Source organism: Ambystoma mexicanum, chromosome 1p, assembly GCF_040938575.1.
Source record: "Ambystoma mexicanum isolate Mex_15411 chromosome 1p, UKY_AmexF1_1, whole genome shotgun sequence".
Classification (NCBI taxonomy): domain Eukaryota; kingdom Metazoa; phylum Chordata; class Amphibia; order Caudata; family Ambystomatidae; genus Ambystoma; species Ambystoma mexicanum.
The window spans coordinates 1,178,648,320-1,178,664,407 of record NC_090921.1 but is presented as its reverse complement, the minus strand read 5'-3'; positions in this window follow the sequence as shown (position 1 = coordinate 1,178,664,407).

Below are 16,088 nucleotides of genomic sequence, written 5' to 3'. Positions count from 1 at the left end.
TTTTTCGTCTCGAGTCACATGACTCAAAATGTCTTTCTCTGTCCATGTGCAAGTGAGGAGGCTCCAGATGCAGAGGAGGAGGTTGAGGAAGAAGGGTTAGTGGTGTGTCAGACACCAGTCAAGGATGTGGTGTTCTACACAATGAGAACCCACTGGTGCTCCAGGCCATCCTCAGTTGTGCTGCAGACTCTTCGGACTCGGCTGAGTTTGATGCTGAATTACATGTGTATGCTTCAAAGAGGGTGAAGGTGAGTGTCCCAATGGGCAGATGAGATGGGGCATATGAGTCTGCGGTGGTGCAGCTGGCTTCACCCCCCCGGTCAGTGGTGCCCCCCCCCTGCCTGCAGTGGTTACAGCTGCAAGGCCACCCTCCCATGAATTGGCATCAGGTCCTGGGGCTGATGTCCAAGGGAGGGTTGCAGACCTGCAGCCAATGACAGGGGCACCACAGCAACAGGCTGCACACGTGGTGGACGTGTGCAGGCTGGGGACACTGTGGGAGCAGCAGATGTTGCGTGCCGCCATCCGACATGGCAATGTGTTTGACAACATCTGAGAGAGCATGGATAAGATGGCCAAGACCATGACTTCAGCAGCAGCCTGGGTAAAGCAACAGCTTGCAGCCCATGCAGTCCTCAGACTGTCCATGGAGGCCAACATCAAGGGCCGACGAGCTGATCTGAGGTGTCTGCAGGAGTCCCTGCATGCAGATGTTCAGGCACACAGAGAGGCCTTGAGGCGTGAGATGTAGGCCATGAGGACTGCAATCCATGAAGAACTCTGAGCCACAAGGACAGTGCTCCACAAGGAGATGCAGGCCTTCAGGCAGACACTGTCCGAGCAACTCAATGCATCACGGGTGAGTGTGCATACAGCCTCTGTTTCCATCCGTGAGGAAGTGCATGGAGACCTCACTGCTGTTACTGTGCTGGTGCATTCAACCATGTCACGGCTGGCCATGGCCACTGAAGACCGGGCCTTGGCACTGCGTGGTATAGGTCCAACAGTACAACCACCTGCATGTCAACTGTAGGATGGGGGCCCCAGCACAGACCAGCTTCCTGGTCCACCGTTGCCGTGAGGTCCATGGGCCCATGGAGGGGATTCTTCTTTTGTTATTTTTTTCCACTCATGTGGACATTAACATGTACCCTCCATCTCCCTCTTACAGGGGGGACTTCCCCACCGCCCCAGTCGAGGGTGGACTTTTTTTTCATTTGAACATGATTTCTTGTGGTTGTATTTTGTTTTCTTTTCTACCCCGTTCGTCATGGACACCGTTTCTTGTTTTTCAATACCCCTGCACAGGATGGAGTCATGTGTTTATTTTCACCCTTTCCGAAGTGGACTCTTTTTTTTTTGTTTCTTTTTTCCCTTGAGATGTGCTGTTACCCTCTGAAAGGCATGATGCAGCCATGCACAGTGGTGTCAACTGTCATTGCTGACTTGAGGTCGACAGGATGGCATGTAAAGGTAACAAAGGGTTAAAGTAAACATGACACATATGTGCTGTATGGATGATTGTCATCTATGGCTAGTGAAATGCAATGTCCCATGTTGTGTCAGTGATCCTGATTCATCCGGTGACTTCACTCCATTGGAGGGCCACTCTACACCCTTTCACGTCCTTAGTCTCCATCGCCTCTGTCAGGCACTGGCCCTCCTTTCACACATTTGGAGGCACAGTTTCTTGTGGAGATGATGAGGGAATTGACATCATGCCACCTCTGTCAGCAGGTAAGCATGTGCACTGTATCTCGTGTTGTGTTATTGGTCACCATGGTCTTTGCATGCATGACACATTTGTGCTAGCTGTGTTTGCAATCCTTGATTCACAGTAAATGTCTGTGCAGATGTGTGTCTGTCCACATGCATGTGTGTATGTGAAGTTACACTTCTATGCAGGTGCATTGTTTTGGTGGATGCACTTTCACAAATTACTCAATTAATGGAAGTAATTGGGCACTTGTCACACTTTAGCCATTGTCAGTATTTCAAACATTCTGGATGTTCATACCAATTGATGGCATGTATTCTCTGTGCATCTGCACTCTGTGTATTTTGGTTCTCCAGCACATGCCTCACTGACCGTGAAAATGCCTCCTTACTGCCACCCTTATACTCCCCCTGAGCCATTGTTACCTACCGGCCCCTGCAGGTGTAATCCCTGTCCACACCACTCTTTGACCTGTGCCACTTCCCACTCCACTCCCTAATCCACTTACATGACCTGCCCTGTCCCTGTTCCACATGTACCACACGTCCATTGTCAGGTCTACTCATCCTCAGCTGCACCACTTCATGGCGTTGCCTCTGGTGACACAGTTCTGGGCATTTGTGTATATTGACTCCACAGGACAGGTTTGTCACATTTGCTGCATGTAGGGTTGTACAGATATGCGCATGTATACCACTAACAGACTGCTTCTGTGTTACCCAATCAGGTCACTTATTGTACATTGTTTGTTTCTGTAGGTTATCTACACCAGGATGTGTTGCATGATTTTTTGCTTGCATTACTTGTTCATCTCATTCGGCACTGTGAGGCACAGTGTGTGTGCACATTGTGGGCCCATGCATGTGTTACATTGTCCACTCCCCACAGCTTGTCTTCATCTGTTCTCCCTGTGTGACTTGCGAGTGCACCCTGGTGTCCATGCATACTTACTGGGATGCGTGGCCTGTTGGGGGGTGAGTGAACAGCTGCATGTTGTCTTGAGGTGTTAGGAAGAATTATCTGTTTAGGCTGAATTTCTTAACCTAGTGAGTCCCCCAGCAGCTTTGCTGGATTTCTGGAGGTTGTTTTTTCCATCGTGCCAAGAGTGAGACTCTTTTTCTCCCACTCTTGGACATGAATGTGGTTAATTCCTTTGAATGTCAATGTGTTCTATGGGCTATGGGGTCTTTTACTCCATAGGGTCTCATATGTTTTGCTATGTGTGTTACACCGCACCCTCCATGCCGTAACACTGGGGCGTCCTAGAGGAACCCCACCATAGACTCCATACCCAGGGACTGACTACTGTCTCCCCGGGCATGTAAAGTCACCATTGGCTTTACTAGACCCAAATTTACTAACAGAGCTGGTACAAACCATCCTATTGTGGACGTACTAGTAGGGGTAATTCGATTACTCCTGGGTCTGTTATTCGAGGGGGCACTGTCCCGTCCCCCCTCGTTGAGTTTTGGCTGGTAGCAGTGGAAACTACTTGTTATATTCGACCCCGAATATAACCCTATGGGATTCTTCCCATTGTTGGAGGTTAATACTTTTTTTCTCGTTAGTCTCTAACATACCACCGGTTTATTTGTCTTAAACAAATCTATCGGTTGGTATTTTCTGCCAGAACTCAGTTTTTAAAATGGCGTCTGTGTTCGTCTCTGTGACTCCTAAACCAAAGGTTGAGCCCTTTGTTCCACTTTTGGCGGGCTTCTACACAGAAGTCCTCCAAAGTGGTGCCATTCTGTCTGGGTACCACAGGAGGTGTGGGAGGGGTTTTAGACACTCTGGACTGAGTTGCCTTGCCAACTCAAGTCGCACTCTGGTGTGATTGGCCCAAGTGGTGAGCCACCCCGCTCACCACTTAGCGTGTTTTGATTGACAGCTAGGCTGAATGAATGGGGGTTTTCTGCATAAAAGCAGGGCTTTTGGGACTGGATCTTCAGAAGTCGCCACAGGACCTAAGAATCCGACGAGGGTAAAGCTGAGCCGACCTGCAACAACAACACCTCTGGTGGAGCCCTGCTGAACCGACTCACCACTTCCCGACGACAGAGGAGATCTCCCCACCGGAGAGTCTCTTCCCCTGACTGGTGGGAACAACCATTCCCCTTTGCTTTTTCTTTGTTCCAGGACGCAGTGGTCGAATTCCCGTGCAGAGCACCCCGGCAACCGGATAGCCACTACCCCTGTACCACGACCAAAAGGTGGTGCTTTGTAACGGAGCACTCCGCGGCTGGTCTCTTCCCTGGTGGTGCAACAATCTTCAACTTTCCTTCGACGACGAGATCATCTCTTCTCTTGGCAAAGCCCCAACGTGCATCCACCACCAGGAACAACTGCCCCCGCCAGAGCTGTCTCTCCACAAACAAGGTACCGTGTCCACCTGGCTTCCCTTGTGTCGGTTAGTGTCAGGTGTCTGAAGCCTCGCCTCGCCATTGGGTCGTCTCCAAGCCTTCTTAACTTTCTGTTCTGAACTGTTCCAATCTTTTATAACAATTTGCGACAAAGACTTGAAGTGCATTTCCACTGTGATACTTTTTGGGACACATCGCCTTGCCTCTCTCCGAGTGGGCCTGGCCTCTGAACTTTGCGATCTACAGTAGACCCTGCCTTACTTGCCTTGCATTTGTTTGTAAAAGTGTTGGTACCAAGTTGATTTCATACCCTGCTTTTTCTCTCCAGTCCTAACGAATACTAGAGTGCCATCTAGGTTAAAGCATTCACCTCTGTCTGCAAATAAGTGGTGCTGTTGAACCTAGACTTGTCGAACTATTGTTAGGGGGATTGATTTACTTATAGTAATTGTGATTGAAGTTGTTTGCCGTATTAGTGCTAGAGTGTTTTCCATAGATGTGTTTTTATAAATAAATAACTATATATCTTTACACCAAAGCCTTGTTCCGTGTTTGCTTGTTCTACTGTGTAAATTGCCCTATTTTGTATACTCCACATACTGCCTAACTCTTCTTGAGGGAAGTCTGACTGCTCAGCCACAGCTACCAAGTGAATCTGTGTGGTACAGACTGCTACCAAGTGGGTTTACTGCCAAACACCTGTAGTCCTAAATCTTTTGCAGTGGTCCCAGAGGGAACTGCACAGGTTTCCGCCTAACAGAGGTTCATTGGTTGGTGTAGGGCATGGGTATGTGATTGTAGGCACTTCTTTGCAGTGATGTAGTGTACATGGGTCTTTTTCTGCTTTGCATGCCATGGTGGGTGCTGACTGTAGTTTGATGGAGAGCTACTGATTGGCCTTTCACAGGTGCCAATTCTTTGCCACTCTGCCCTTCTCAGTCACCCACTTTTGACCTTCATTGCCCACTGCATGTAGTACTTTTCCATCTATGTTCCTTCCATGCTCTCTGATCAAGCTGCTTCTTGCAAAAGTGTTCATGTCTCTGTCTACCTCTTTTGGACAACTTCTCTCTGCCCTCGCCCACTGTAATGTCAGGCATATCCATCCTCATCTCCCCTCCAGCTAGTCGCATCCTTGCAAAACTTTTCACCTATCCCTCTATCTCTCTCCACTTCACTGCTAGGCAATCTTCACTCTGTGTCCTGTCTCTCTCTTGCACTCTGTCATCCTTCGACACTGGGTGGTCCATGCCTATTTCCGTGTTTCATACAGGCTTTGTCATGGATGTCCAGTATCTTTATGTTGATGCAATGCATGTCTTTGCGATTTCAAAATGTTTTTTCAGGTGGGATGTAGTGGATGCAAGCCAGGTAGATACCCACTGCAGGTAAGTGAAGGGCACTCAAGGTGGCACTTGTGTTGTGGTTGGTGGCAGGGAGTCTGGCACTGTGTGTGGTTGTTTTTCTTTTACTTGTATTGAGGTGAGCGCGTCCACCTTCATGGGTGGCTGGTGTGTCTATCCATACTGTTTTCTCAAGACAATCAGGATGGCACTCGCTGCGGGCTAATAGTTGTGAGGGAGGTTGTCACTGTAGGGCCTTTGTTGGTGAGTTGTCATGAGTGTGGTAGGCTTGGCTGTTTGTGTGGTGTGACACATGGTGATGGTAGTGATGGGGAGTGTTTTCTGGCACTTTTCAAATGTATCTTACCTGCCACGTGGCATCCCATTGAATTATATTTTAATAGTCATGTCTACCCACGCAGGTAGTCCAATCCTGGTCCTTCTTCCCTGTCTGGGGTGCTGTCTCAAAACAATTCCACACACAGAACAGCATTGCTGGCCATTTGTGAGATTCCATGTTCACCACATACACCAGGCACACACCATTGAGCAGGGGATGTTGTTTGCCATTGTGAACATGTACCGTACACTGGCAGATTAATTGGGGTCTGTTGACAGCTGCTGAGTGAATCTCGGTGCTCCCTTCAGTTCAAAGCACATTGGACCCAATTCAATCCAGTCCCGGTGAAGTCTGTCTTCCCTTCCTTTTTCCTGTTGCCTGCTCCTTTTTGTGTGGCAGTGTCCTTGGCCTCTCTCATTCCTTTCTCATGTCTGCTAGTCTCTTTCATGCCAGTTGCCTCGGTGCCCTGCCTTCCAGTATGACAGCTGCCTCTGTAAAGAGCTGCTTCTACGAGATCCTGTCTTCTGAGCAATTGGTGATATTATTCCATCACATCATCTTGGACTTTACATGACTGGCTCCCCTGCTATTGTTTACTGCTCCCCTGCCATTGTTTACTGTACTGTCCCACTGCCATGTTAATCAGGGGATGCCATGTCATGGCATTGGGAGTACTTCCAAGGCAATCCTGTGTTTCTAACCTCTCAGTGGTCTCTTTTTGGGAGTCCTCTCTGTGTAATACTATCAATCGCCAGATCACAGTGTTCACAATGTCCCATCACCATGATTATAGGTAAGTGTTATATGGTCCCGCACTGCATGGCACTTGGGGGAGGAGGACAGTGTAGGTGTTGTGGGTGGGTAAGTTGTCACTTTGTGGGGTGTTCATATTGCATTGGGGTGAGGTGGGTGGATATGGGTGAATGGGTGCAGTGACACATGGTGATGGGTGGCTGGTGGGTTCTTTTTTGCATATGTTGCATGTGACTCAGGGGTGCACATGTTGCAGTGTAATTGGGTGCATGGATGTGTTGCCTGCTCTCACATTGTGTTGTATTTCTCTACAGGCCCATTCTGCAGGGGAAGTTGGCTGCTGTGTTTGAAGAGGAAGTTGCTGCTGTATGCGTGTACTGGACAAAGCATCAGGGTTTGGTGGTTTCCAGGCCTACAAAGGGGGACATCCATGGATTCCAGGGTCTAGCTGGTGTAGGCTCACAAGGGATAAGGTGTGAGGTGAGATGTGCATATTTCTTGCAGTGCACTTACATTTTTCGGAATCTGCTTGACTGCTTTGATGTGACTGTGTATTGTGAGCATAGATGGTGTCAGGGAATGGGTTGGCCACTCGACTTGTTTATTGTGGTGGAACACGCATTCCGGATTGGTGTCATCATGAATGTTGACAGTGGGTAGGTACTGTCCCCTGTAAATGTGTACATGTTTGTCATTGTCATTTATTGTCAGGGTCTGTTTTTCAGTGTGTCACATGCATGCATGTGCATGACCATTCATACTCCCCTATGAGCCATGCATTGCCATGTTTTCCAGATGCCAGAACCTGGATCCGTGGTGACTGGCAGAAGATTTAGCTATCATGTCTGCTGGCCTGAAAATTGGCATACACTTCCATGATGATTCCATTGGCATCACACACTACCTGCCCTGCACATTAACAGACTGCCAGTGCTTTCGAATCCGGTAGATGTGCTACACCAGTTGGGGGTGCCGTAGCGCAACATGTGTGCAGTTAATTGCACCTACTACACAGGGATTGTGTGCTACTGCATTGAATTCCTGGATAACTGTCTGTCTTTAGGCCAGTTTTCAGGGCTTATATGTGTGCCTGCTGTAAGGAACCCATGGTGGCAACAGTAAAGACAGACACAAGTGATCACAGTTCAAGGGTGTTTATTAAACTGTATAAATGGGTGAGAAAAACGCCTAATCTAAACCTGAATCTACGATGGGAGCAAGCTACGACCATCTAATAATAATAAGGCATTCCTAATGGCATCTTGTCAAATAAAAAGGGCCTATACTAAAAAACCTATTGCCAATCCTTACCACTAAGTTACAAAATAGTGTGGGATAATGTTCACCAGAAAAGAAATAATTGTTCACAAAATGATAAGTCAGGATGGTATAACTGGGGTCTCCCTTCCCCACGTTTTTAGCATGGGACAAAGCAGGACTCTCAAGCACAGAACAAGCTTAAAATGTGTTTCCAAATGATCAGGGCCTTCTATGGCCAAGTCTCTTTTACACCAGGCCTCTGGTCTCAGAGGGCCTGATGCACTATAAACAACAAGCAAAATGTTCCTTTCAGTTATCTTCCCGTCGGGTGATTTCCCATCACCCGTGGATCCCCCTCAACCGAGCTCTGATCCTTTTGCAACGTTGTCTTCCCTTACTCGGGTTCACATTTCCCAGTTTCACACAGTTCACTTTTTCTTAACACCCTGCGGAATTCACTTCCCTTAGCTTTTTCTAACCTCCAGTCAGGTTTTCTCTCAAGCCTCCAGTCAGGTTTTCCACATGTATCATTCATACAACGTTTTCACTCAGCGGGGGGGCGGGGGGGAGACCTGTTTCACAATGTCACAACTTTGGTATTAGGCTAAGGACTTTCGTTTCTTGCCTCTGGAGTCAAGGACAGTACCACGGTAGCAAGTGCCGCCTTTCCGCCTCGGTTATCAGTGCGGGAGGGTCCTCTGCACCATTGACATCAGTTGCACCATAAGTCAGCGGTAGTTCCCGGTCTTATGATTCCTTTCATGCAGGCTTTGCAGGCTTGGGTCGAAAAGAGCAATGGCCCTTCCCTCCTTGTTGTCCTTTCCGGTCTCGCCACTTTTCTTCTCTATTTGAACTGCCATCCTGGAATAGCTGCCTCCTTGTGCGTTTGTCCTTGCTCAAAGTGTGCTCTTGTGCTCCGCCTTTTATTGTGTGGGGAAGGGAAAGGGCCATCAGGTGTGTGTAGTTATTGTCAATTGCCTGACTCTGCCTGACCCTTGTGTTGGTACAAGTCAGGTAAACGGCTCTTGTGTTAGACCGTTGTGTTTCACAGTGTAAGAAAGTGTTCATGTTGCAAAGGGGGGAGTGTAGAGCTTCTAAGTATCCTACGTGCTAGGATGGGGAAAGGTATTATGAGGAAGGGGTACCGCGTCTCACCTTTCGGTGTCCCATTTCCACTCCCGAAGACCCCCCATCCAGGTGATCCTTCCCCACTGGTCCACCCCCAAGAACCGGATCCAATGGCCATGACCATGTCCTGGCCACCTAGATGACAGATCTCAGGGGACTAGCGGGTGAGACACTTGTTTCTCACATACCCTTCCTCCATGCGATGTAGCCACAGCTGTTTCACAGAGGAACCGGGAAAAGAAGGCTACATTCCCCCGGTCTTTTCCTTTTCGGTGTTCCACAGTGAAGCAGTAAGGTTGCAGGTCTAGAAACCATTGCATTACCCGAGGGTTGGAATCTTTGCGTTGGCTAATCCAAACTAGGGGCGAGTGGTCTGTAACGAGTGTGAACTTTCTTCCTAATAGGTCGTATAAAAGATGGATAATGGCCCACTTGATGGCCAGGGCCTCTAGTTCCAACACAGAATATTTTTTTTTCATGTGAAAAAAGCTTGCGACTGACAAATAAGATGGGGTGTTCTAATATGTCACAAACTTTGGACAATACTGCTCCTAACCCTGTAAGAGAAGCATCCGTCTATATTATAAACTCTTTAGAGACATCTACTACCTTTAGGACTTGGCTCTGGCACATAGTTTGTTTTAGGGTGTTATAACATATATCATCCTCGTCATTCCAATGAGGGTTCTGGGGTTCGGCATGCTTGAGTGTGTCTGTCCACCTAGCTGTTTTGTCAAAAAAGTTAAGGATAAACCTACGGTAATAGCCTATTAACCCGAAAGGCTCTAAGATCTATTTTGGTCTTGGGCGTTGGTGTATCTAGGACTGCTTTCACCTTCTCATGTTGAGGGTGTACATTCCCTACAAAGAAGCTGTGGCATTTTACGTCTGACTCGGCCAGTCTGCATTTAGCTGGATTAGCAGTTAGGCTGGCCTCTCTGAGGACTTTCATGATGGTATAAAGATGAAAGAGATGGTTCTCCCAGATCTTACTATAAATGATAATATTGTTAATATAAGCCCCTCTCAAGCCCCCAGTTAGGCTTCCATCCCTCAACCAGGCGCACACGCCTGTTTCACAATGTCACAACTTTGGTATTGGTTAAGGACTTTCGATTGTACAAGGGATTTTGGTTCTACCCTTGTATGACCACCTTAACTCTGTATGCCCGCCTTTCCCACGGCTTCTTGTTACTATATTATTCACAAGAAAAGGGGGCCAGCCAGAGTCTCTCAAATGGATGCCCACGTGGCGCCAGACAACTCTGCAGCTGGTCTTTCCTTGGGTTTTAAAAGTTCACTAGCACACAAGTTCTTTGTTCATAATAAGTTGCCATTTGCAACCTTCGCTTAACACTGTCCGGTTTTACTATTGGTTCTCCCTCCGATTCACCGGCTGTGCTGACGTCCTCGTTGTTTCTTGTCTCTGGAGTCAAGGACGGTACCATGGTATCAAGCGTGCCTCCCCGCCTCGGTTATCAGTGCGGGAGAGTCCTGTGCACCATTGACTGTTACACCACAAGTCAGCTGTAGCTCCCTGTTTTATGATTCCTTTCACTAAGGCTTTGCAGGCTTGGGTCGAAAAGGGCCAAGGACAAAGGCACATCCCTCCTTTTTTCTCCATTTGAACTGCTGTCCTGGAATAGCTGCCTCCTCGTGCGTTTGTCCTTGCTCAAAGTGTGCTCTCACGCTCTGTGTTTTATCCCTGTGTGGAAGGGAAAGGGCCGTCAGGAGTGTGTAGTTATTATCAATTGCCTGACTCTGCCAGACCCTTGTGTTGAAACAAGTCAGGTAAACAGCTCGGTGTTAGTCTGTTGTCTTTCACGATGTAACAAAGTGTTCATGCCGAAAAAGGGGGATAGACCTTCAAAGTATCCTACTGTGCAGGATGTGGAAAATGTAGTAGGAGGAAGGGGGTACCGTGTCTTCCAACGTTGGTGCCCCACTTCCACTTCCCTAAGACCCCACATCCAGGTGATCCTCCTCCATTGGTCCACCCCCAGGAACTGGATCCAATGTCGATGGCTGTGTCTTGGCCACCTGGATGACAGATCTCCAGGTTGTGGGGTGCATTTAAAGGCTCCACACAGAAATCCCTTTCACCTGAAAAGTCGCATTTGAACAATGCGAGCAAAAACGACCCTGCTTTGCTTTTATTTCACATAAGTGCCAATTTTTGAACACTGCAATAAAAAACGGCCCTGCTTTGCTTTTATTCACATGAGTGGCAAGCATTGGAACACTATAAGCAAAACGGCCCTGCTTTGCTTTTATTTCACCTGAATGACAAAAAGGTATATACTGCATCCAAAAACGGCCTTGATTTACTTATCATTCACATGAGGGGCAAGAATTTCTATACTACAATCAGAAACGGCTTTTGCTTTCCCTTTCAATTGAACAGCAGCCCTTTAAACACGGCAAACATAAAAACAGCTGTGCTTATTTTTTTGTTCACGTCAAATTAAAGAACCATGTGGAAGGAGCCCTCCCCCATATTATCAATGGACCAACAGCAAATTCAAACTTGCTCAAAAAGCAGAAATCAACGAATCCTGTGACCTGCAAGACAGGATTTTAAACATTAGACTCAAAAAACGCATGCACACGTGTGAAAAGAAATCCCGACTTTAAAAAGCCACAGTGAAAAGATAGCACTGCTCACACAGAAAATGTCAGGGAAATATGCTGTGAGGGGTTGGCCAATGCAATGTACATTATGTTTCCACCCAAACTACTCCAGTCACCTTTGTAGAGACACTTACTACAGGAAAAAAACAGTTTGGGCAAAGGCAGGAAACTTCACAATGAAAGGCCCTTCTTCCCGCTGAAAGTCTTACCTACCAGTGAACCATCCCGCAATAAAATGTGATGCTGCTGAGGGAGTCATAATTCCCTGCTCTGCCAGACATGAAGACAGGAGCTCAGAGATTTCAAAGAAAGCAAAGTGTGGCTGGACCATGACTGGGGGCGGGGGGTGGGGGGTGAGCCCTTCCGGCACCCACTCCAAACAGCAAACTGCCAACTTCAAAGGGAGTCATAAAAATCTCTGGTCACCGGCTGACCCAGGGGGACAGAATGAGAATTCATTTTGTTTTATGCTATTTTTTCATCTAATTTCCAGGCAGTTTTAATGGTATTAATTGCATTTTCCTAGGACTTTGGGGACTGAAAGGGCCAGTTAGAGTAGTTTTCTGGCTGATCTAAAAAATAGGACAAATGTGACAATTGGTGAAAAGATGGAAGATGAAATTAGGAATATGCGTGATCATTTGCAGAGTCATAACTATTGTACATTTTATGAAAATGTCAAAAAGGGGCATGCTACCTCATACAGAGTTGGTGATCGGTTTACCTAATTCCCTATGTCCAACTAAAATGGCATACCTAGTTCATATGGCAGGGGCTAGTAGAATTATGAAGTTAGGAGACATAACTTGTTTTTGCCAAAAAGTGGTAATGAGAACAAAGTATTGTAATACCTGCAAACAGACAGATGGTGCTCACTTCCCTTGAACCAATCATGCCAGGGGGCAGAATGGTAACCTGTCCTATCCGAGCAGTAAGGATAATTACAGGGTACTCCCCCTTGATTGCCATATAAGGGGGACTGTACTAAGTCAGAGACACAAATATCAGTGGAGACAGGAGAAGGAGGACAGAGAGAAGGCGGCTGAACCTTACCATCTTGGAGAGTGCAGTGACCAGACGCCTTGCCTTAGCTGTCCAAAGTGTACTGAGATCCAGCTGGCTTTCCAGAAATCCAAAACCAAGGCTTACTTTGTAAGTAGCAAATAACCCTAGCCCTAAATTGCATAAGCCCTTCCTTTTTTTTAGCATTGCATCCAATATTTCCCCCATTGAAAATTCCATTGAAACCCCAGTTGAAACCCCCATATTGTCAGTCTAATTCAGTCACGTTCCCATAGAAGCATCTGTTATTAGTCTGTGTTTGTTAGCATATCTCCCTTTGGTAAACCTCTCAGTTGTCTGTATAAATCCTTAGTATTTTTTTTTTAACTAAATCAATTAATTCCCCTTTTTGAAATTCACGGTTCAAGATTGTTGAAATTCAAAATCAACCCTCTTGTTCCTGGTGTTTTTATTTAATCGTCGTAGTCATTAAAGTGTTGCCTCAAATGAATTAGTCTCATTGTAACTGAAAACTGAATTTTTCCATGTTTTGTGTGCATTACTAAACAAATTCCCATTTTCATCTGTCCTGGTAAACCCCGAACCATTGTTTGATTATGAGCAATCCCTTTTGCCTAGAAGTCGACCTGTTATGTGTCTCTGTCCTTGTCATTGAAAACTGATTTTCCTATTGTAAGCTAAACCCCTTTGCTGAGCTGGCTGTCATAGTAAACCCAGTGTAAACAAATTTTGAATGGATTGTGTCCTCCCACGTACTCCTCATCTTATATATATCCGTATCATCAGCATTGCTGCTTAGGAAAAAATTATTCCACACTAGAGGGCGCTATGTTCCATGGTCATCGCATCGATATCCCTCGAGGGTTGCCGTAGAGTCTCAACGTCATTCGTAGTAGAAGTAGCTTGAGCCGCGCCTATTGGCTTCAGTTCTGTTTTTCCAAAAGCTTTCGCTTCGTGTGTACGAAAACGGTGCTTCAGTCTTTCGAGATGTCTCCTTCATCTAACCCTTCTTACCCTAAAACTGGCTTAAGAAAATGCCAGAATTGTGGGTATAAAATATCCATAACTGCCCCCCATCGAGTCTGCCTCTGGTCCCTGGGTCCCGACCATCGAGTTGACGACTGCAGTTCCTGTCAAGCTGTGACGGGTAAAGCTCTCAAGGAACGACAAGGTAAATTGGCTGTGGGGGAGGAATCTTCGAAGACCTTGTCGAAGAAAAATAAAGGCTCTGCAGAGTCTAGGGAAAAATCCTGACGTAAGTTGAAGAAATCCAGATCGAGGAGTCAGTCAAGAAAATCTTTGTCTAAGCCGAAGAAGAGACATCATCGATCTCCTTCTTCTTGTTATTGTTCTTGTTCTTGTTCTTGTTCTTCTTGTTCTTGTTCTTCTTCTTCTTCTCCTTCTTCTTCTTCTTCTTCTTCTTCTTCTTAATCTGATACAATACAGGGGTTATCACTTGTCCATCTAAGCATGATTCCCCTAGAAAATGAGAGGCTTTTAGAGCCTCCATGATGCGAATCTTCGAGAATGCAGCCTGACCCCTCGAAGAAATCATGTGAAGACCATGCCCCAGCTCATTCTAAGTATGACAGGGGAAGGTCAGAAACTTGACAATCTAGATCCGGCTAGAAATCGTCAAGGGTGTCGTTTTGAGAAACTTCTCTGATCCCTCATAAAAAGAGCACGACAGGCCTATCGGTGCATAAACTGAAGGTGACACCAGACAAAATAGCATCAGGTTCCAAACCGTCTTCGATACCTGTGTCGAAGGTCTCCTCGACGCCTCTGTCGAAGACTTTCTCGACACCAGCGTCGAGGGCTCCGTCGACACCCTCCTCAACGGCGCCACTATCGAAGACTCCTTTGCCCGTATCGAAGCTGGCATTGACATCATCGACGCCATCAACGTCTTTGTCGAGGAAAACATTTATTCCGGCACCTGTGTCGATGCCATTTGCAAAACACAGGTTAATGTCTTCACAAGGCAAGGGTAATATTTATACCCATATTCCAAAGAAAGACTTTTTCAAGTCTATGACCTCTATTTATGTGGAAGAACAATCCTCAGAGGAGGAGAATTCCCCTTTTGGGGTTAGATATGGTAAAAAAATGTTCCTGAAGAATTAATTGTCCCTCAGTCAAAAATGTCTGACCTACATGACTGTCTCCAAACAGCAAGTGGTATAGACACTTCACCTGAATTGGAATTAATCAAACCTGACCCAGCTGATCATGCTGACTCAGCTTGCAGAAATATTATGAATAGAGTGGTGGAGTTCATGGGGTGGAACAGGAGTTCACCCAGTTACGAACAGGACGACATGACGGACATTCTCAATCAAGGTCCTAAAAAGTATCCTGTTCTTCCATTTCATGTAGCACTTTGGAGGAAGGTTATGGCTGCATGGGAAACCACAGAATCTGGACCGGCGGTCAACAAAAATTTTGCAAGGAAATATAGACCCTCATCCTCTGATCCTGATTATTTTACTAAGCATCCTTCACCTGAAAGCTTAGTGGTCCAGGCAGCTACATCCACCAGACAATCTGCATATCCCTCTATTTCCCCAGATAGGGACGGTAAGAAAATTGATGCCTGGGCTTGCAAGATTTTTTTCTATGAACAGTATGGCTTTTAATTCTACAAATGTGTCTTGCACCCTTGCAAGAGTTACATACACCCCGTGGGATTGTATTACTGGGGCGGCTGAACAAATTCCTGAAGGAGAGGAACAAGACGGCTTCCTGGCGATTGTTAAAGATGGAATGGAGGCTATGGGGGAATACCTCCAGTCAGGACTGGACAATGCTGACATCAACAGCAGGTCCATGGCTTCTAGCATAGTGCTACACAGGGTTGCATGGCTGAGAAAGTCGGGTTTTGCACCAGATGTGCAGGCCAGACTTGTCAATATGCCATTTGACGGTTTGAGGTTGTTCAGCAGCAAGGCGGAAGAAAGTTCGGAGAAGCTGCAGACCTCTAAGGCGGCAGCTAAATCTCTTAGCGCCTCCATATGTCAACCTCAGAAACACTCCTACTCCGGGTCATCTTCCTGGGGGGGTCGTCCATTTTGCTTTTATTCCTCAATTGGAGGAGGAAGAGGAAGAGGACAGGCTAGTCAAAGAGGATAAAAAAAACTTCCTTGGGGTTGTGGGATGTTCTTACCCACTAGGCTCTGCCCTGCAACATCACTGTGTGCTGCTTTCATCAAAAATAACAGAATGGCCGCCGAAAAGCCTTATGTGTGCTAAAAATCTCTGAGAAGTGTGCAGGAAAACCTGAAAAATAGACCGCCAATACATTTTGCCTATGTCAGTGGTAACACAGAAGACCACACTGCCAAACTTGTCATTGGGCTGTCCACAGAGTGAAATGGAACTATTTGACAAGGCAGTGTTGCATTGCCAGAAAAACCCAGAAGTGCTTTAAAATCTGTTTTTCCTTGGCTGTTGAAAGTGCAAAATCATGGTTCCCAAACATCAGAAAAGATCCAACATCCTTGTTGGGTGTTAAACATCACTTTATTTAAAGA